Source organism: Rana temporaria, chromosome 13 (genome assembly GCF_905171775.1).
Source record: "Rana temporaria chromosome 13, aRanTem1.1, whole genome shotgun sequence".
In the NCBI taxonomy this organism is placed as follows: Eukaryota; Metazoa; Chordata; class Amphibia; order Anura; family Ranidae; genus Rana; species Rana temporaria.
The window spans coordinates 80,692,389-80,712,916 of record NC_053501.1 but is presented as its reverse complement, the minus strand read 5'-3'; the positions used below and the strand labels follow the sequence as shown (position 1 = coordinate 80,712,916).

The following is a 20,528-nucleotide window of genomic DNA, read 5'->3' as shown; positions in this document are numbered from 1 at the left end:
AACGCCCGCTCCCGCAGCCCATACCCGGAAGCGACGGAGAGGATGCATCTCGTAAACGGTAAGTACGGATCATATTTTAAAACAATTTGCCGATTCCCCTAGGCAAAACGAGCATTAATCTAAGGTGGAAAATGTGCTCTCTGAGGGTGAACCTCCGCTTTAAGCATACATACTTGAATATATCCTTTTTTTTTTTTTTAAACCAGTTTGTTTCTTCATCTTCACTTCATTTCTCAATGTTCTTAGTAAGCAACCTAAAGAATTTTAGCTCTTGGAAGAACATGACACCATATATTAACCTGTTATTTACCTGTCTGGTAAAACCGTCTGCATTACCGACGCTTCTTAAAAGTCAGAATCGCTACAGCAGATACTGTATACAGTGAGGGTTTCTGCAGATTGTGTTTATATAGGGTTAATTGAAGGAGTTATCCAACTTAGGTCATCCCAGTTGGCCATATATGGATCCATGCATTGGCTGGGTTGTTTTACAGTCAGTCAATCTACAAATCAACTTCTGTACAACCACCTTGTTGAATTTTTGTCACTATCAGCGCCACTGGCTATAGCTGGCAGTGCTGATCAGTATACTCTAATAGTGGGGATGTTTCCTTGATATGAGTATACAAATGCTCAATGGGGAGAATAGAGTCATTTTTTTTTTTTCCATTCAACCAACTGGTTAAAAAAAAAAAAAAAAAAAAAAATCTATGGGCTGCCTAAGGGCCCTTTCACACTGGTGCGTTTTTGCCGCGTTTTCGCGGTACAAATAGTGCTATTAAAACGCTCATAAAACGCTCCCCATGCCCCCTCTATTGAAATGAATTAAAAACAGCGGTAAAAACGGAGCTTTAAAATCGCGGTAAAACACCGCGATTTTACCGCATTTTTTATTCATTTCAATGGAGAGGGGCATGGGGAGCGTTTTAATAGCGCTATTTTTACCGCGAAAACGCGGCAAAAAACGCACCAGTGTGAAAGGGCCCTAACACTCGTCAACTGGTGCTCAGACTGTTGCTCCATATAGTTTACAGAAGATATTTGAAAAAGCCAATAACACTGGTTGAGATTTCAGTTCAGACCACAGAAAGTTACAAAGATGTATGATTACTGACAGATCAACAAGTATTTTTCTACACTTTCAAAAAATGTATTTCCCTTAAAGGGGTTGTAAAGGGAAAAAAAAAATTCCCTAAATAGCTTCCTTTACCTTAGCGCAGTCCTTCACTTACCTCATCCTTCGATTTTGCTTTTAAATGTCCTTATTTCTTCTGAGAAATCCTCACTTCCTGTTCTTCTGTCTGTAACTACACACAGTAATGCAAGGCTTTCTCCCTGGTGTGGAAAAAAGCCTCTTGAGGGGGGGGAGGGGGCGAGCAGGAAGGTCAGGACACTCTCTACAGAGAAAGGAGCTGTGTGTTAGTGGGCGTCCTGACACTCCTGCTTGAACCCTCCCCCCTCAAGAGGCTTTCTCCACACCAGAGAGAAAGTGTCGCATTACTGCGTGGAGTTACAGACAGAAGAACAGGAAGTGAGGATTCTCAGAAGAAATAAGGACATTTAAAAGCAAAATCGAAGGATGAGGTAAGTGAAGGAGGACTGCACTAAGGTAAAGGAAGCTATTTAGGAGAAAACAAATCCTTTACAACCCCTTTAACCACTTCAACCCCGGACCACATTGCTGCTCAATGACCGAGCCCCTTTTTGCGATTTGGCTCCCAAACAAAATTGGCGTCATTTTTTTCCCCACAAATAGAGTTTTCTTTTGGTGCTATTTGATCACCCCTGCGGTTTTTATTTTTTGCGCTATAAACAAAAATAGAGCGACAATTTTGAAAAAAAAATTATTATATTTTTTACTTTTTGCTGTAATAAATATGCCCAAAAATATATAAAAAAAAAAAAAAAAATTTCCCCTTGGTTTAGGCCGATACGTATTCGACATTTTTTTTTTTTTTTTACGAAAAATATCGCAATAAACGTTTATTGATTGGTTTGCGCAAAAGTTGTAGCGTCTACAAAATAGGGCATCATTTTATAGCATTTTTATTAATATATATTATTTTTTTACTATTAATGGCGGCGATCAGAGATTTTTTTCGGTATTGCAACATTATGGCGGACATTTCGGACAATTTAGACACATTTTTGGGACCATTGGCATTTTTATAGCGATCAGTGCTATAAAAATGCATTGATTACTATAAAAATGCCACTAGCAGGGAAGAGGTTAACACTAGGGGGCGGGTAAGGGGTTAAGTATGTTCCCTGGGTGTGCTCTAACTGAAGGGGGGGGGGGTGGACTGACGGAGGGAAATGTCTGATCGCTGTTCATACATTGTATGGTCAGGCATTTCTCCCCTGACATGACCGGGAGCTGTGCGTTTACACACACAGCTTCCGGTCCTCACTCTGTAACGAGCGATCGCGGGTTCCCTGGCAGCGAACGCGCCCGCGGGAGTCAGCGGGGGGCGCGCGTGCCCCTATTGGCTGCTCGGCGAGATGACGTATAGCTACGTGATCTCGCCCAGCAGAGGCGACCTGCCGCCGTATAACTGCGACGGCTTGTCGGCAAGCAGTTAAGGTATTTGGCTCTAGTAATTGGTTTGCGACTTTGTAACAGAGTTTTAATCACTGTCCGATAGACCCTTAGACTTCAGGATGTCCATTTCAGATACCAATGCCGCTAACTTTATAATGGCTGGATTGGGATGTCGTACTAGACCCTGGGATAGCAGCTCCTGACTGAAAGGTAACATCCAAGGTGGTTGATCCACTAATGATAGCAGAAGTGAAAACCATGCCCTCTTTGGCCAAAAGGGGGCAATTAGGATAATAGATGTCTGCTCTGCCCTGAACTTGGTGAGGACTCTTAGTAACAGATGTAGAGATGGGAAGGCGTAACTTGGCCTGAAAGTCCTTGCACTCTGGAGGGCATCGACTGGCACTGGTTGATCTCTTGGGTTCAGCGAGAAAAACCCTGGTAGTTTGGCGTTTTCTTTGTTGGCAAATAAGTTGATCTCCGGAAGGCCCTCCATTTGAAAACCATTTCGGCTCTAGTGACCATTCTTGTGAGATCAAATTGGCTAGATTGTTTTGTAGAGAGGTCGACCGATATACGGTCATTTTGGAGAAATCGGCATCGGACGATTATTATCCAAATGTGTCGAGAGAGAGAGAGAGAGAGAGAGAGAGAGAGAGAGAGAGAGAGAGAGAGAGAGAGAGAGAGAGAGAGAGAGAGAGAGAGAGAGAGAGAGAGAGAGATTCACACAGCTACATGGGGTTCCTCCTCCACACTGTCTGTGTGAAACACTAAGGAGAGAGAGAGAGAGAGAAGGGAGCTGTCATTAGCACGGTCTAATGTCGGGGTGGGCGGGACTGTCCAAAACCAGCCAATGGGATGAAATCATTGGCTGGATAGCTGCTGGGGCCTGCCCACCTCCAACATCATGATGAATCTGAGCTCCTCTCTCTCTCCCCTCTCTGCAGCACCATGTGAAACTGTATGGAGAGAGAGAGTTTCACACAGCTCTACATTATGGGCTGTGAAACCTGCCAGTGCCATCTGCCAATGCCAGCCAGTGCCAACTAGTGCCACCTGCCAATGCCACCAGTGCCACCTGCCAGTGCCAACCAGTGCCACCTGCCAATGCCACCTACTGACAACCAGTGCCACCTGCCAGTGCTAACCATTTCCATCAAGTGCCACCTGCCAGTGCCACCTGCCATCCAGTGCAACCTGTTAGTGCCACCTACCAATGAAAACCAGTGCCACCTGCCAGTGCCAACTATTGCCATCCAGTGCCACCTGCCAGTGCAAATTAGTGCCACCTGCCAATCAGTACCAACCAGTGCCACCTGCAAGTGCCACCTGCCAATGCCACGTGTCAATGCCAACCAGTGCCATCTACCAGTGTTAACTATTGCCATCCAGTGCCACCTGCCAGTGACATCTGTCAGTACCAACCAGTGCCACCTGCCAATGCTAACTAGTGCCATCCAGTGCCACCTGCCAATCAGTGCCATCTGCTGGTGCCAATTAGTGCCACCCGCCAATCAGTGCCACTTGCCAGTGTCACCTGTAAGTGCCACGAGCCAGTGGCACCTATCAGTGCCACCTGCCAAAAAAAAAAAAAACGGCCTAAAATATCGGCCGCAAAAATCAACATCATATATCGGCCGGCCCGATTTCTAAATATTGGCATCGGCCAGGGAAAAACCCATATCGGACGACCTCTAGTTTTGTACACCCTTGAGATGGATTGCCGAGAGGCATTCCAGATTCTCCTCTGCCCAGGAAAATATTTCCTGCGCTATACCCATCAAGATGGGACTCCTGGTCCCCCCTTGTTTGTTTAGGTATGCTACCAAGGTTGTATTGTCGGATCTGACCTGTATATGTTGGCCTCTGAGCTGATTTTGGAATGCTGAGATTCCTCTGGCTATGGCTTTCAGTTCCTTGTAGTTGGACAAGTGTTGTTTCTCTAGTCGAGTCCAAGTGCCCTGTGCCCATTGTCCATCTAGATGGGCCCCCCATCCCTGACTGCTGGCATCAGTAGTCAATATGCGTGCAATCGGGAAGGCCCACAGCAATTCTTTTTTGTAGATTGCTTTTGTTTTTACACCAAAGGGCCTGCTTTGTTTTTTCTAGGAGGTACATCTTGTCCTCCAAGTCCTTTCCCATCAAATTTTGTAGGAGAAAGGATTGGAGTGGTCTTTGGTGAAACCTGGCCCATTTGACAGCCAGGATGGAGGCAGTCATGAGTCCTAAGGCTGACATTATTTCTCTTATCGTAACTGGGAGATCTGTCTGCATTTGTGTCATCCGTTGTGCCAAACTATCAACCTTTTCTTGTGGGAGTATTATTTTTTGTTCTTTTGAACTGATCGTGTAACCCAAAAACAGGATTTCTTGCAAGGGAGTGAGGTTCGATTTCTCCACGTTGACGAGCCATCCTAGCTGTGTTAAACCCTTGTGGGGCGACCACTAAATCTTTCATTAGTTTGTTTTGTTGGTGCTATGAACAGCAATTGAATAATTGTTATGGCTTGCAGTCTTAATGGTGCTAGGGTCTCTTCCAAGATCTTGGTAAAGATCCTCGGAGACTAGGAGAGACCGAATGGCAGGGCTCGGCTTTGAAAGTGGTAGACCTTTTCTTGCTCATACATCACGGGACACAGAGCCTTTAATTACTTAATGGCAGGGCTCGAGTCCTGCAGGAACGCGTGGGAACGGCGTCCCTGCACTTTTTTCATAGCAGGAACGCCATTCCCTTTAGTTTTATTTTCCTGTAAATAAAATAAAAGGGCTTACTAAAATCACCCCCACTCCTACTTGCTTAGGGGGCTACAATTACATTTTATTGGGCCCCATCAGGTAACCAGAGGGGCCCAGGAGGTGGGAGCATTGAAGGGACTTTTTTCTCAATTTCGGGCGCAGGTACATCATCCTGCACAGCGCTGCATTCTCTATAGTTCGGCCGGCTGCTCTCTTCCTTCCCCAGCCCCTGGCGGAGTGATCTGTATCTGCTCCTCTCTCAGGTGCTGCGACTGATGTTTGCAGTGGACAGGCAGGGTCCCGGAGGGAGCAGTAAAACAAATCCTGGCGGCAGCTAGCACACAGTGAGTCCGATGGCATGATGCCATACATGTATTTTTAAATAGGATCCTCGCTGTGCTTTATGATCTTTACCACTAGAATTACCACCCACACAGCAGGTGCTCAGTTCTGTCTCATGCTGGTGGGTGCTCTTAAGTTATGGTTGTACTGTGTGTCAGTGGTGGAATTATAGGGGTCGCTATGGCGACTGAGCCCCTTGCTGCAGGGGGCCCTTGAGGGCCCCTGTATACTTTGATACGAGGAGCAGCTACCCCGATCCTCAGCCGAACTTTACTAGGCACTGTGCACTGCAGGGAGCTGGTCGCACGGAATAGACCTAAAGTGAAAGCAGTGCTGTGCTCTTTATCTCCCCCCTACAGTGCAGTACCTAGCAGGAAGAGGTAAAGTAAAGGTCTTTCGTTTTTTATAAGACTATCTCTCTACTGTGTGTTTATAAGTGTGTGTGCGCATGTATGTATGTGTATATATGCATGTATGTGTGCATGTATGTGTTTGATGGGGCACAGTGGCTGCGTTTTGATGGGGCACAGTGGCTGCGTTTTGATGGGTCAATGCCTCCTGGGAGCTTTTGTCATTGTTCCCAGGAGACATTGCGGAGGCCTGCCGCGAGTTATCACGGGATTTAGAAAGAACTTGCTTAAAGTTGCACTAGATTTCCTGTGAAATATATATGCATATGAGCGTATAATTTTTTATTTTTTTTGGCGGGGGAGTGGATCTTGGGTGGGAGTTTCCACAATATTTTCCCCAGGACTTGTCCCCTGCTTAATGGGTTATGTAGTCACCACAGGTGATTGGAAACTGGTAAATCCAATTAAAATCGAGTTCCTCCCCTATATAACCCTTCCCAAATGAAGAGTACCTCAGTTTTTTTGCCAGTGTCTAAAGGTGGTTGGTCACGTTGAACATGTGCCAAGAAGAGAAACCTCTTTTGATGGTCTTCTGCGAAGGCCTAGGAGCTATAACCAGATCCATACCTTGGGCCGATATCAAAAGCCTAAGATGGGTGGTACCCGGGCCTCGTGTAAAGAAGAAACAAGGTTTGCCTGTAATGTCTCTCTGCGGAGGTCTGGGATCCAGGCTTCGGTGTACTAATGCAACTGTGGCACAAAGAGTTACCTCATGAGGTTCCTCTAAGTAGGAACCCTTGGTAAACCTGAAGGTTGGCACAACTTACCCGCTGTAATGGGTGTAACCCGGATCTACTTTTTAGTAGCATTCCTGCGGTGTGGATAAGGTAAGAGGATCATTTTTTAATTAATGTTATTTTCTGTGAGTAGGATGTCTTTCCTGGTTTTAACCACTAGAGGGAGTAAGTGCATACCTGGTGTTTTCTTTCATAGCCACCCAGGACGCACTCAGTGAAGTCGGTCAGTTAAACACCACTCACCTCCTCCGCTGCAGGCTCTGCCACAAATGCATACAGGGGTCCCCCTCAAGAAACCCCAGTGATCTGCTCTCCCTTCTTCTTCAGAGTTGACGCTGGTCCGTTGTGGCTTTATAGATGCTCCCTAAAAAAGGGAAGACTCCTACTATAAGGTGCAGTGTGCAAAAATTGCCCCATGTGCACAAGGTGCTAAATACTCCTAAGTGACAGTGTGCCTATGTAAACTACTAAAATATTTACACAAAAGGTATGCCATAAAATACAACTTTTGAAAATAAAGTATATATAAATATACCACAATTCTATGCAAACCAAAGTGCTAGTGGGCTAGTCTGTTAAATATAGAATATGTGCAGACATAACCTGAAGTTCCTATGTTAACCTTTTGCATATAAAATTGTGCAATATAATGTCCTTATAGGAAATAAACAAATCCTTATTGCCAAGTGCTGAGTGATTTTAAAAGTGCTTCGTGCTCTTATTATGTTACGTGATCATGGCCCGCACTCACCAACTTATTCACCCCTTCTTAGGGTCTGGTGCCTTCACATTATAGGCCACTGTGTAGCCCTCTTGCCATTACTCGTCCCCCTGTGTTGATGATATTAATCCAGCAATAACCCATGCATAGGAGAGAAAAGGAGCCCCAAATAGTGTATTATCGTTTTATGCTTTATTAAAATAAACGGAAAAATGGGTACTCACATGTAGACAAAAACAATATGGCATATAATGTTGAAAATATAGTCTGATGCCTGGAAGCGATGTGACGTTTGTGGCGTGTTCGACCGGTTTCGTCGTATGACCTTGTGTGATCGGTTTCGAGCTTTATGCTTATTGTATAGTGTATTCTTTTTTTTTTCTTCTCAACACTTTCTTGCTCTACTACGTCCAAGTAATTAGCATAGGCAGCTGTCCACTGATCACCTTTAATTATATTTACTCCATTTTGTTCACCCAGATAACCAGTTTTCTCCTCCTAAGCAGTTTTCCCTCCTTTATCCTATGGAGGAAGGTTTCACTAAGAAATGGGGGGTACCTGCTATAGATGCAGCCATTTCTTGTGCAAACAAAAGCCTGATCTGTCCTATAGATAATGCTCAGGGCTATAAGGATCCAACTAATAAGAAGCTGGAATCTTTATTGAAAGCCTTCTCCTCTATGACTGGTGCTGTAGTACAACCTGCAGTTGCAGCAATTGGTAATCTCGGCCTTGTCGGTATTCTTTTAAAAACCGCTTGCCTCTCATTCCCTAGTCCAGGCCTTTGTTCAGGGAGCACTACGCCTGAATTTACCGTTTAAGTCCCCTGTGTGCCCATGGGATTTGAATTTGGTATTGTCCGTTATACAGAAGTTACACTTTGAACCATTACACCATGCTTCTTTAAGTCTTTTGACAAAGAAACAGATTTTTCTCGTAGCCATATCCTCAGCATGGAGGGTATCAGAGTTGTCGGCTCTTTCATGTAAAGAACCGTATATGATTATTCATGATGACAGGGTGGTGCTGCGTCCTCACCCGACTTTCCTACCTAAAGTGGTTTCAGGATTTCATCTGAATCTAGATATAGTCCTACCGTATTTTTTTTCCAGATCCGCAGTCTGCGGAGAAAGAGAGTCTGCACTGTCTAGATGTTGTAAGAGCGGTAAAAGTTTATCTGCAAGCTACGGCTCAGATACAAAAGACTGATTGTCTGTTTATTCTGCCACAGGGCCCAAGGAAGGGCCAGGCAAGGTCAAAGTCCACTATTGCAAATTGGATTCGATAAGTCATTATTCAGGCCTATGGTTTAGAAAATAAGATTCCTCCTTTTCAGGTGAAAGCGCACTCGACTAGAGCAGTTGGCGTTTCATGGGCAGTGCATCACCAGGCCTCCATTGCTCAGATCTGTAAGGCTGCTACTTGGTCTTCGGTCCATACATTTACTAAGTTCTACCAGGTAGATGTGAGAGGGCACGAGGATGCCGCTTTCGGGCATAGTGTACTGCAGGTAGCAGTATAGATCCTCTGGCCCGATGGCAGTCTTATTCTGATCTGTGTCTACCTCCCCTCAATTTTAGCATTGCTATGAGACATCCCATTAAAGGGGTTGTAAAGGTAAAAAAAAATAAAAAAATGTCCCCTAAATAGCTTCCTTTACCTCAGTGCAGTCCTCCTTCAGTTACCTCATTCTTCGATTTTGCTTTTAAATGTCCTTATTTCTTCTGAGAAATCCTCACTTCCTGTTCTTCTGTCTGTAACTCCACACAGCAATGCAAGGCTTTTTCCCTGGTGTGGAGTGTCATGCTCGCCCCCTCCCTTGAGGGGACGAAAACAACTTCAGAAGGGCCTCTTGTCTGGTTCCTCCCACTTCAGGAAAAGTTATGTCAGCTGTACGCTCTAAGGCTTCATCTAAGTGGGTGCCAAACAGATATTTGTCTGAAAAGGGAACGATATACAAGTGTAATTTAGAGGCTGTGTCCCTGGCCAGGTTTTGAGCCAAAGGGTTCTCCTGGCTGCTACGAACAACGAAGCAGCTCTGGCCGATAACTTTAACCACTTGTGGACCGCCGCACGACGATATACGTCGACAGAATGGCACAGCTTGGCACAAGGGCGTACAGGTACGTCCCCTTTAATAACCCAGCCGTGAGTTACGAGCGCCTGCCGGCGGCACACTCTCGACCTAGTCCGAAACTCCGTGACCGTGGGACCCGATTGCCGCCGGTGTCCCGCAATCAGGTCACAGAGCTGAAGAACGGGGAGAGGCAAGTGTAAACAAATCTTTCCCTGTTCTTCCTAGTGGCTTGTCAGTGATCGCCTGTTCCCCGTCATAGGGAACTACGATCAGTGACATCACACGTCCAGCCATGCCCCCCTACAGTAAGAATCACACACTAAGGCACACTTAACCCCTACAGTGCCCCCTAGAGGTTAAGCCCTTCACTGCCATTGTCATTTTCACAGTAAGTGCATTTTTATAGCACTGATCGCTGTAAAAATGACAATGGTCCCAAAAAAGTGTCAAAAGTGTCCACCATAATGTCGCAGTCACGATAAAAATTACTGATCACCGCCATTAGTAGTAAAAAAAATAAATATTAATAAAAATGCCATAAAACTATCCCCTATTTTGTAGACGCTATAACTTTTGCGCAAACCAATCAATAGACGCTTATTGCGATTTTTTTACCAAAAATATGTAGAAGAATACGTATCGGCCTAAACTGAGGAAAAAAAAAGTTTTAGATATTTTGGGGGGATATTATAGCAAAAAGTAAAAAATATTGGGTTTTTTTTCAAAATTGTCGCTCCATTCTTGTTTACAGAGCAAAAAAAAAAAAAAAAACAGGAGGTGATCAAATACCACCAAAATAAAATAAAAATAAAAAAAAGGAGGTCAATTTTGTTTGGGAGACACGTCGCACGACCGCGCAATTGTCAGTTAAAGTGACGCCGTGCCGTTTCGCAAAAAGGGGGCTGGTCCTTTAGCTGCATAATGGCCCGGGGCTTAAGTGGTTAAAGATTCGGTCGAGGCGTCTGCGATAAAACCTACTGCTTTAAAAAGCATGGGGAAGGATCTCAACAGCTCTGACCTAGGGGTACCTGCCGTCAGGTGTTCTTGTATTTGCTTTAGCCCAAATTCGAAATTAAGAGCTACACAAGCGGTTGTAAAGCCGCTGAACTTTTTTTTTTTTTTAGAACCCTGTAAGGCAAAAGGCGAGGCGTCGATAACTTACCTGGTCCATGCTGAGGTAGCTGACACGAGGCGTGTCTTCCGGGTATCGTGGCTCCATCACTGAGAGTGGCTGGAGCCGCGATGTCGTCACTCCCGCGCATTCGTGCGGGAGACTTCTTTTCCGGCAAGGTACGGCGTCTGCCGGGCCTTCAGCCAAGAATCCCCTTTGCACACGCGCAGCTGCAGTCAGCGGCTCATTGCAAGGGGAATATCTCCTAAACCGTAAAGTTTTTTACCTACAGGTAAACCTTATTATAGGCTTGCCTGTAGGTAAAAGTTAACAAAATGACAATACAACCGCTTTAAGCTCCCATTGCGGTGTCCCATGATCTTTTCAAGACCACATCTCTTTTGTCCTTGGGGTCTCCCAAGTGCCCCATGTCCTCGAAGACTAAATCTGAGTGTTTGACACCTTCCCTAGGGGTGCATCTAATTTAGGGGACCGATTCCAGACCGAATTGGGGTCCTCAAAGGGAAAACTTATTTTCAGACCACCTGAGAAGAAGGGTCTCTTGTCTGGTTCCTCCCACTCAAAGCGGGGGTTCACCCAAAAATTAATTTTTAACATTACATTCAGCCGAGTTGTCCTAATGACAATCGGCTGTTTTTTTCCCCCGTACATACCGTATTTCACCACCGCTTCTGGGTATGTCTTCTGCGGGACTGGGCGTTCCTATCTGATTGACAGGCTTCTGACCGTCGCATACAGCGCATCATGAGTTGCCGAAAGAAGCCGAACGTCGGTGCGGCTCTATACGGCGCCTGCGCAGCGACGTTCGGCTTCTTTCGGCAACTCGTGACGCGTAGTATGCGACAGTCGGAAGCCTGTCAATCAGATAGGAACGCCCAGTCCCACAGAAGACATACCCGGAAGCGGCGGTAAAATACGGTATGTACGGGGGAAAAAAAAAAAAAACAGCCGATTGTCATTAGGACAACTCGGCTGAATGTAATGTTAAAATTAATTTTTTGGGCGAATCTCCACTTTAAGTACCAATTCTGTCCTGAGTTTGAGTACTGGGAATACCTTGGGTTTCTTTTTATTCAACCCTTGGTACATTTTATCATGCCTTCAGAGTGAGGTTTTTTCTTCCTTCAACTCCAAGGTCTCATAGATGGCCCCACTAGTTCGTCTACTTCCTCCTGGGAGAGTTTGAACCTGGTGGATGGGCCCGAGTCCTCCTGGCCTTTCTTCTGCCCTGAATCTGATTGGGAGGAATCCGGGTCAGTGTTTGTAGGGGAATTCTCCCCATTCTCCAAAGGTTCTCCTGAATCTACCGGGGGGGTGGGCACCTGATCCTGTTGGCTGAGCCTGGGATTTGGGCATCTGATCTAAATTTTCTGAAAGATTGGAAGGTAGACTGCATTTAGTCTTTGAAAGAGCAGAGGAATTTAGAAAAAGGTGAATCCTCCCCGCTCTTTAACACGGCTGTGATACAAGAAGAGCATAAAGTTTTGGTGTAACTGGATGAGAGCCTTGTATTGCAAGGACATTTCTTCTTGTCTGACTTGGTAAGGGCTTTTGCATTATGTTCTGATCTGGGTTCTTTCTAAGAGGGAAATAAGAGGGAGAGAGGGGGCTTTAAAAGAAAGTACAAAAACAGCCTCATCTAGCCTGTTCCTCCTGGGGGGCCAAGGTGCTCACAGAGCTATAAGATGGTTCCCCCAGGGTCTTCTAGCTCCCCTTCTAATACAAAAACATACACAGGAAAAGTAGGCTCTGGCCAGGCCAGCCTACCTGTGAAGAGCTGGCTTTTGACTCCCCTGGAGCATGGGATGCCTCCATGGTGCTCCGTGTGTTGCGGTTCTCAGCCCATGCTGTTGCGCCTAAATACATAGACTCTGCCTTCCCCTTGCTCTCTGCACCAGAAACCGGAACCACAGCCTCCGGCACGCAGTGATGAAATCACATCCACCGGAAGCAACCCCCGGCGTCTTCTGGGTCACTGCGTCCTTTAGCAAGCTCTCTCACTGCCGACGCCATGCCCTGTCATCACTGCCCACTCCCTCGCCGGGCACCGGAGAAAGGGGGGGCGGGGAACTCCAGACACATGCAGAGGGAACCCGTGGCCTGCGGAGAGATAAGGCGAGGGAGACTTTCGGCTGGTGGACAGCCCTTGATGATGGATGCTCTCCAAACCCATCTTCCCTTTAAAAGATGGTTCCTCCTAAGGCAACATGTCTCCTCCGACTGAGGAAACACAAAAAACTGACCAGGTGCCTGAAGGACCGCCTTTTAAAGAGCTGAAGGCAATGTGTTTTCTGTCCAGGAAGGAGCTCCATTTCTCAAGGGCTGTCCTGGAAGAAGACTGCGGGGAAAAAAAAAAAAAAAAAATCCATAAATATACCCCATAGTTTGTAGACACTAACTTTTGCGCAAAGCCGCAAACCAATCAATATAAGCTTATAGGGATTATTATTACCAAAAACATGTAGCAGAATACACATAGGCCTAAATTGATGAATACATTTTATTTTTCAAAATAAAAACCGCACAGGTGATCAAATACCACCAAAAGAAAGCTCTATTTGTGGGGAAAAAAAGGACACAACGCAATTATCAGTTAAAGTAACACAGTGCCATATTGCAAGAAATGGCCTGGTCATGAAGGGGGGTAAACCTTCCAGGGCTGAAGAGGTTAAGCAAATAATGGGAAACACAAAATAATCCTCATCAGTACAGTATGATGCAGAACTTCCCTGCTTAAAGCCGAGTTCCACCCAAAAGAGATTTTGTCGGGTATCTGCTCCCACTTCCGTTCCGGTCGCCTTAGGTGATCAGAAGCGGAAGCTCTCCCTCCAGAAGTCTTTTGGGACACTTGACAGGTCCTAGAACATTTCTGGACCAGTCACCGAGCACAGCGCATGCGCAGTGGGCACCCAGCTGTGAAGCCGCAAGCTGTCACAGCCAGGTGCCCATAGTAAAGAAGCCGACCTGCCGAGGGAGGACACAAGGAGAAAACAGCATGGTTGAGTGCACAGCTGGATCGTGGGACAGGCGACTTTTTGTAGCTGCCGACTTTTAATAAACAAAAATATGACTGGAACCCCGCTTTAAAAATTGTACAAGATAAAAATCAGTTACACATTTGTATGAAAATTTCCATCAGTACTTTCGATGACACGATGAATGTTGTTCCAAAGTACTTGAGAATGCTTGAAGCCATCTCAGTTTTTTCAGTCAGGCTTTAGGAGCTACATAAATGGCTTATACCCATAAAGAGAGAATTATTCATCTTTGGTCAAAAGCTGCAGAGTTCGTTTCAATCTGCAATTTCATTTTTTATACTATTTTTTATTTTGCAGAGAAATTGGGTAATGTACAATGAATGGTACCGATCAAAACAATCACAGTGTACAATAACTTAGAAATTCACTTTTTCAGAATTTAGACACAGAAGCATGGGTACAGTGTATACCACACACACACACATCATAAGCCAGGGTTTAACAAATTTGCTTGGAATCTAGGAGCCAGCTAAAAAAAAAAGTTAGGAGCTAGAAAACGCGCCCGTCCCGCCCAGCTCGCGCGCAGAAGCGAACACATACCTGAGTAGCGCCCGCATATGTAAACGGTATTCAAACCACACAGGTGAGATATCGCCGCAATCATTAGAGCGATAGCAATAATTCTAGCCCTAGACCTCCTCTGTAACTCAAAACATGCAACCTGTAGAATTTTTTAAATGTCGCCTATGGAGATTTTAAAGGGTAAAAGTTTGACGGCATTCCACGAGCAGACGCAATTTTGAAGCGCGATATGTTGGGTATCAATTTACTCGGCTTAACATTATCTTTCACAATATAAAAAAAAAAATGGGATAACTTTACTGTTGTCTTATTTTTTAATTAAAAAAAAAAGTGCATTTTTTCCCCAAAAAAGTGCGCTTGTAAGACCGTTGCGCAAATACGGTGTGACAGAAAGTATTGCAACGATCGCAATTCTCTGTTAGAATAAAAAAATATATATAATGTTTAAGGGTTCTAATTATAGGGAAAGAGATGACAGTGAAAAAAAAACACTTTAAAGCGGAGGTTCACCCTAAAAAACAACTTTGTACCATGCCATCCAGCATACTAGCGTCAGCTACAGTATGCCTTCATTTTATTTTTTTGCGCTGTACTTACAGTTTAATCCTTTAGTTTCATTCAGACTCACGCGGGGAAAGGCGTTCCTATGAAGAGGGGAACATGATCGACGGCCGGCTATGGCGCGTCACACGTTCCGAAAATAGCCGGAGTAGGACTCGGCTCTTCACGGCGCTTGCGCACAGACTAGGAGCTGACTGCGCAGGCGCCGTATAGATCCGAGTCCTATTTCGGCCATTTTCGGCAAGCGTGACGCGCCATAGCCGGCCGTCAATCATGTTCCCCTCTTCATAGGAACGCCTAGTCTGAAACTAAACGAAAGGATTAAACTGTACAGCGCCAAAAAAATAAATAAAGGCATACTGTAGCTGACGCTAGTATGCTGGATGGCATGGTAGACCAAGAATGTTTTTTTTTTTTTTAGGGTGAACCCCCGCTTTAAGAACTGCTGTTTTACTTGTAATGCCAACAGCCACCACCAGATGGCGCTAGGTCACAGAAGTAAGCTTGGGCCTTCACAAAGCTGCAAAGCCGCGGCCTTAATTACCGGCAGTCGTGGGCCCGCTGCGGCGGGGGCGCACGGAGACACAGGATCAATTACCGGCGGGCTCCAGGTCACAATTTCTTGTTGCAATTGCGACCGGGCATCTGGATTTTGTCGAGCCCTGTCATAAGCAGATAGAACACATACATTGTAAGCTGGAATAGCCTTTAATGCTAATGGCTATACTGGAAGACTCTTCAAAACGCTGCACTACTTGTTTCCCCCACTCTATTCCTAAACACAACCGAGTCCTCTTATGCTCCGTCACTGTCCTGGCTGCAGCACCAATGCTCTATCTTCCTCTTCTCACAGGAGACACAGGCAGCAGTGGGAGCCATAGGCTCCCTTAAATCCTGCGACAAGGCAGTGGAGGTGTGGCTTTTCCATACTGTGTCTATAGAAACACACAGCCTGGTTCGGGAGAACACCTGCACAGGTGCCTCCTCAGTACACAGCTAGCCCAGGGGGCACCTGAAGGAAAAAAGAGCTGCCAGCAGGGGACTGAAAAAGAAGAGATAAGGGATTGTTCTATGCAATATATTATTAAACAGAGCAGGTAAGTATATGCTCTTTTATTTTGAAAAAAAAAAAAAATGTAACCTATAGAATCACTTTTAGGCTTTATTCACACGGCCGTAAAAATGTTACTGCTATTACTACACGTATTTTCTAGGAGAAAAGTTTCTGTGTAATGATCAGTAATGTACCCGAAATTTTCTTTGTATTCACCAATAAAAGATTTGTAAAAGAAAGTGCAACGTCAGAAAACATAAAACTACATACTTATCTAAACACCTTGGAGTTAATTTACTGCATCAGGGGAGTGCAAAAACTGGTGAAGCACTGCATAAAAACCAAATTAGTTTCCAGGTTTTTTTTTTGTCAAAGCTTAAAGGAAACTTTTTTTTTGCCTAAAATTAATGTCTGCAAGGTAGACAGAATAATGTAATGATTCTGTTAAAAAACGAGTAAATACCTATTAAATTCCTTCATCTATATCACCTCCGGCGTTCTAGTTTCTGTTCTCTCATTCACTTCCTGGTTTGCGGCGCTCATTCATGTAAGAACTACATTTCCCAGTATGAATTGCGGCACACCCAGTAATTCACACCTCCTTGAAGTCTCTAACACGTAGAGAGCGTCCTGCCACACAGATGTAGTTCCCAGGAGGGGGTGAGCACATTACTGACCACCGCAGTAAAGCCTCCCTTCACGGTGGTCAGTAAAATCAGACAAGCAGGAAGTGAACAGAACAGAGAAAAAAATAAAGCAACTTCTGAGCAAAAACGAACAATGAGGAAGTGAAATGAGGAAGTGAAAAGAGGAAGGTCTGCAGGTAAAGGATGCTTATTATTTCCTTTACAACCCCTTTAACTGAACAAGCTGAAGTTGGAAGCCGATTGGATACCATGCACAACTACACTAGGATTTTGCACTCTCCAGTTTTAGTAACTCAACCCCCCAAGTTACTAATGCAGGCCATACATGGGTCGAATTTCAAAAGAACTTTCTTTAGAAAATCTTATCTATGAATTTTTGGTTCGTATTTCGCACCATTAGTGGGCTGCAGCAACAGTCGATTTTCGTGCAGCCATCAAATTTTAATAATCGGACATGTTGGAGATTTTTTAGAAAAAAACAAACGATTTTCTAATCAATGATGGGAGAATCGTGTGAGAAATGTAATCAAAAAAAGAAATGCGCATGTGCAAGAAAAGAAAATTCCCAGAAAGAAAAGAAGATTCCCAGCCACGAAAATTCTTTTCAGTAGGAACATGAGGTGAAATTGAAGGCTTGGTTGGTCCAATTTTCTAAATCAATAGTGGCACCATCGGATCACAAAACACACAAATTTTCTAATTGTCAAAATAAAGTTCTTTTGAAATTCGACCCGTGTATGGCCAGCATTAGACGATATCACTACATGGGGTTACAGGAAAGTTGCTGCTCAAGAGTTAGGGGGAGGTGCCAGGATGCCAATAGTGTAGTAAGTCTGTTGAAGGAGGCGTGGTTTGGCCTCCGAGATGCGTTCCCGATTGGCTACAGGAACCTGACAGCTTGTTTGACAGTTCCCCCGAGGCTCCCAAGACAGCTCTTTGGCAGCTGCACTGGATCTCAGCACCGGCATCGCATCTGCAGCTCTCCCATGATCATCAGACAGCTTTACACAGAACCGTTTACATACCTTCGTCACATGTTTGTGAGTGCAGAACTAATGTTTTTATATATTCTATAAATAAATCTTACTATACTATTGGCGGCCTGGTACCTCTCTTTCCCCCTTCCCCAATTGTTTTGCAGTGCTCGGGTCCCCAGCCCTGCTCACAGAGGCAGCCTAGCTTCAGCCAGCTGTGATAGTAAGACATTAATTGGATAAAACCTATGCCTCCAAGATTAATATCTTTTGTCTGTCAAATCGTTATGTATTTATATTTTTTATTGTATACTGCGGCAATTGCTCAGCAAATACTTATAAGTGATCTTAGTATTATCTTAGGACCTAAGGCTTAGGTTATTATAGCCCCCACACTATTCAATTTCGATCTTAGATTTATTTTTTAACTTTCAGCGAGTGTAGCGCTGATCTTTTGTTTTTTTTTAGTTGCACCTCAAGACCCGCAGGGTACATGGCAGCGGTGGCAGCACGGTCTACCAGGCAGAGGTGGCAGTATGGTTTACCAGGCAGCAGTGACAGCTCAGTCACCAGGCAACAGAGACAGTATAGGACTTTCTGCTCAAGACCTGCTGGGTACATGGCAGCGCGGTTACCAGGCAGCGGTGGCAGCGCGGTTACCAGGCAGCGGTGGCAGCACTGTGTGGTGCTGATCTTTTGTTTTCTTATGAGTTTCTGCTCAAGACCTGCTGGGTACATGGCAGCGCGGTTACCAGGCAGATGACCAATTACATCAATTAACTGCTAAAAGAGGATTATTGTGGCAGTCGCCTTATTAGTGAATGAAGTTTTGTGCCCACCCAACCTGGAGGCCTTCCATTATCTTTATCCAGTATAATGTAATGATAGAAATGAATGACATGTATTGATAAATGAGAGATTCCTGAGCACCCATTCCTCCTCCTCACATAGCCCTTCCTGGGACCTCACAGGCCTCTCCAAGCACAGGCTCATCCCCGGGAATGGGAACTCCAGCAACAGGTTGCACACTTCAATGAGCTCCACACATCACAGCTCCTCATACACTACACAGGACCAGCTCAGTATACAATGGCCAGGCCCAGTTCTTTGCAAGTACTGGCATTTGTAGTTCCATTAAGCTGTCTCAGTATAAATACACCCTTAACACCCCCACCCCCTTCACCTTTGTGTACAGGTTGTGTGGAGGAACTCCCTCCACCCCTAAGCCCAGACGCGGACCGTACCTTGTATAGCCAGCAGACAGTCTCGTTACTTTTGCAGTTTCGGTACAATAATGTTCCTTCTCCCTGCACGGAATGTCAAGACACTGACGCGGGAGTATCCCAGACTTCACATACAGCAACTGCGCATGCGGGAAGAACAGGGAAAGCCAGGCAAAAGGACGCTGCGCATGCTCGCAAACGCTTGTGAGGTTTCGATCCCGCGCATGCGTATTCTGTGGGACTGGGAAGACCAGTTCATGTTTACTATCAGTGGTTGGAACAGGAATGACGTAACGCGGCTAGAGATCACGGGTGCTCCCGTAGGGAAAGCTTGACAACACGCACGCGTAGTAAAAACTGCTACAAGACAGCGCGCCCTCTGCTGGGGAAAGCATAAATCTACAGTTCTTCTCAGCACTAAAACCGAGTTACTTGAGGCATATATGATTGTACAGTACTGTATTGTTGCTGCCAACATTTTAAAGCGGGGGCTCACCCGAATTTTTTTTTTAACATTAGATTGAGGCTAATTACGGGAAGCAGAATCGGGTGTTTTTTTTTTTAAATCAATGCAGTACTTACCGTTTTAGTGATAGATGTTCTCCGCCGCTTCCGGGTATGGTCTTCGGGACTGGGCGTTCCTATTTGATTGACAGCCTTCCGACGGTCGCATACAGCGCGTCACGAGTTGCCAAACGTCGGTGCGGCTCTATACGGCGCCTGCGCACCGACGTTCGGCTACTTTCGGAAAATCGTGACGCGCTGTATGCAAAGTTCGGAAGGCTGTCAATCAAATAGGAACGCCCAGTCCATACCTGGAAGCCACGGAGAACATCTATCTCTAAAACGGTAAGTACTGCATTGATTTAAAAAGAAACACCCGATTCTGCTTCCCGTAATTAGCCTCAATCTAATGTTAAAAATAGATTTTTTTGGGTGAACCTCCACTTTAAAACATTGGAGGTCAACTTACTAAATCGGTGACCTGCAGCACCTTCCATCATGAACCACTTGGGGGCATTTTTTTTAAGTCTTTGTACGTGTCAAATTATATATTTTAACAAAGCAGAGACCCAGAAGAATAAAATGGTGGCAATTGCAATTTTATTATGTTGCATCATTTTTGCACCGTTTTTTTTACCAAATTGTTATTTTTAGGAAAAAATAAACCTAAATTTATTTTAAAGCCAACAAGTACAATATTGGACCAATTTCTTTATAACTTATAAAAAAATGGGGTTGTGTTGAGTAATTAGATATCACAATTTCAGGCTGGGTTCACACATATACGAATTGCATGTGTTTTTCTCCCCATTCAATTTGCATGACAGGAGAGTGGGACCGCCTCTCAATGGAGCTGCTTCATCCATCTCCAGCATTGAAGAAGGGTCCTGTGAGTCTTCTGGTCCGATTCAGGCAAAGACTTGCACCTGAATCGGTGAACAGGGACACACCAGACCCCATGCTGTGAGCCACGGACGCAAAATATGTGAACGAAGCCTCAAGTCTTAAAATTGCATATGCCTGGGGGGCGTGGCCTGGAGAGCAATGGAGTAGGACGCATGCAGTGAGAGCTCCATTTGCCAATACTCCTGTATGCAATATCCTGCCTTAATCCTGACCGATACCTCCTGATCATTCACTCTGGGAACCTCCCGATCACCTCTGGACTATGTCTAAGTCGAAAAAGGCCTCTGAGGCCACAGACAAACTCACCAAATACTTACAGGCCGAAGATGGCGCCGGCGTCTCCTCGGATACGGAGCAATCCGCAACATCCACTAACAATGTACTCAACGCCATTGCCCTGTG

At 45.1% G+C, this 20,528-nt stretch overlaps 1 protein-coding gene across 2 annotated transcripts in view; it reads right to left on the bottom strand.

Annotated features, from left to right (window-relative positions):
• The window catches only part of PALS1 (protein associated with LIN7 1, MAGUK family member), a 340,500-nt gene extending 321,595 nt beyond the window's left edge, over positions 1-18,905 (bottom strand). Inside the window, exon 1 of one of the 2 annotated variants that reach the window (XM_040332883.1) lies at positions 18,738-18,905. The gene's annotated coding sequence lies outside the window, so the exon portion shown is untranslated. The remainder of the gene's footprint in view (positions 1-18,737) is intronic. The other variant, XM_040332882.1, reaches the window with a different exon arrangement.
• Positions 18,906-20,528: the final 1,623 nt, after the last annotated feature.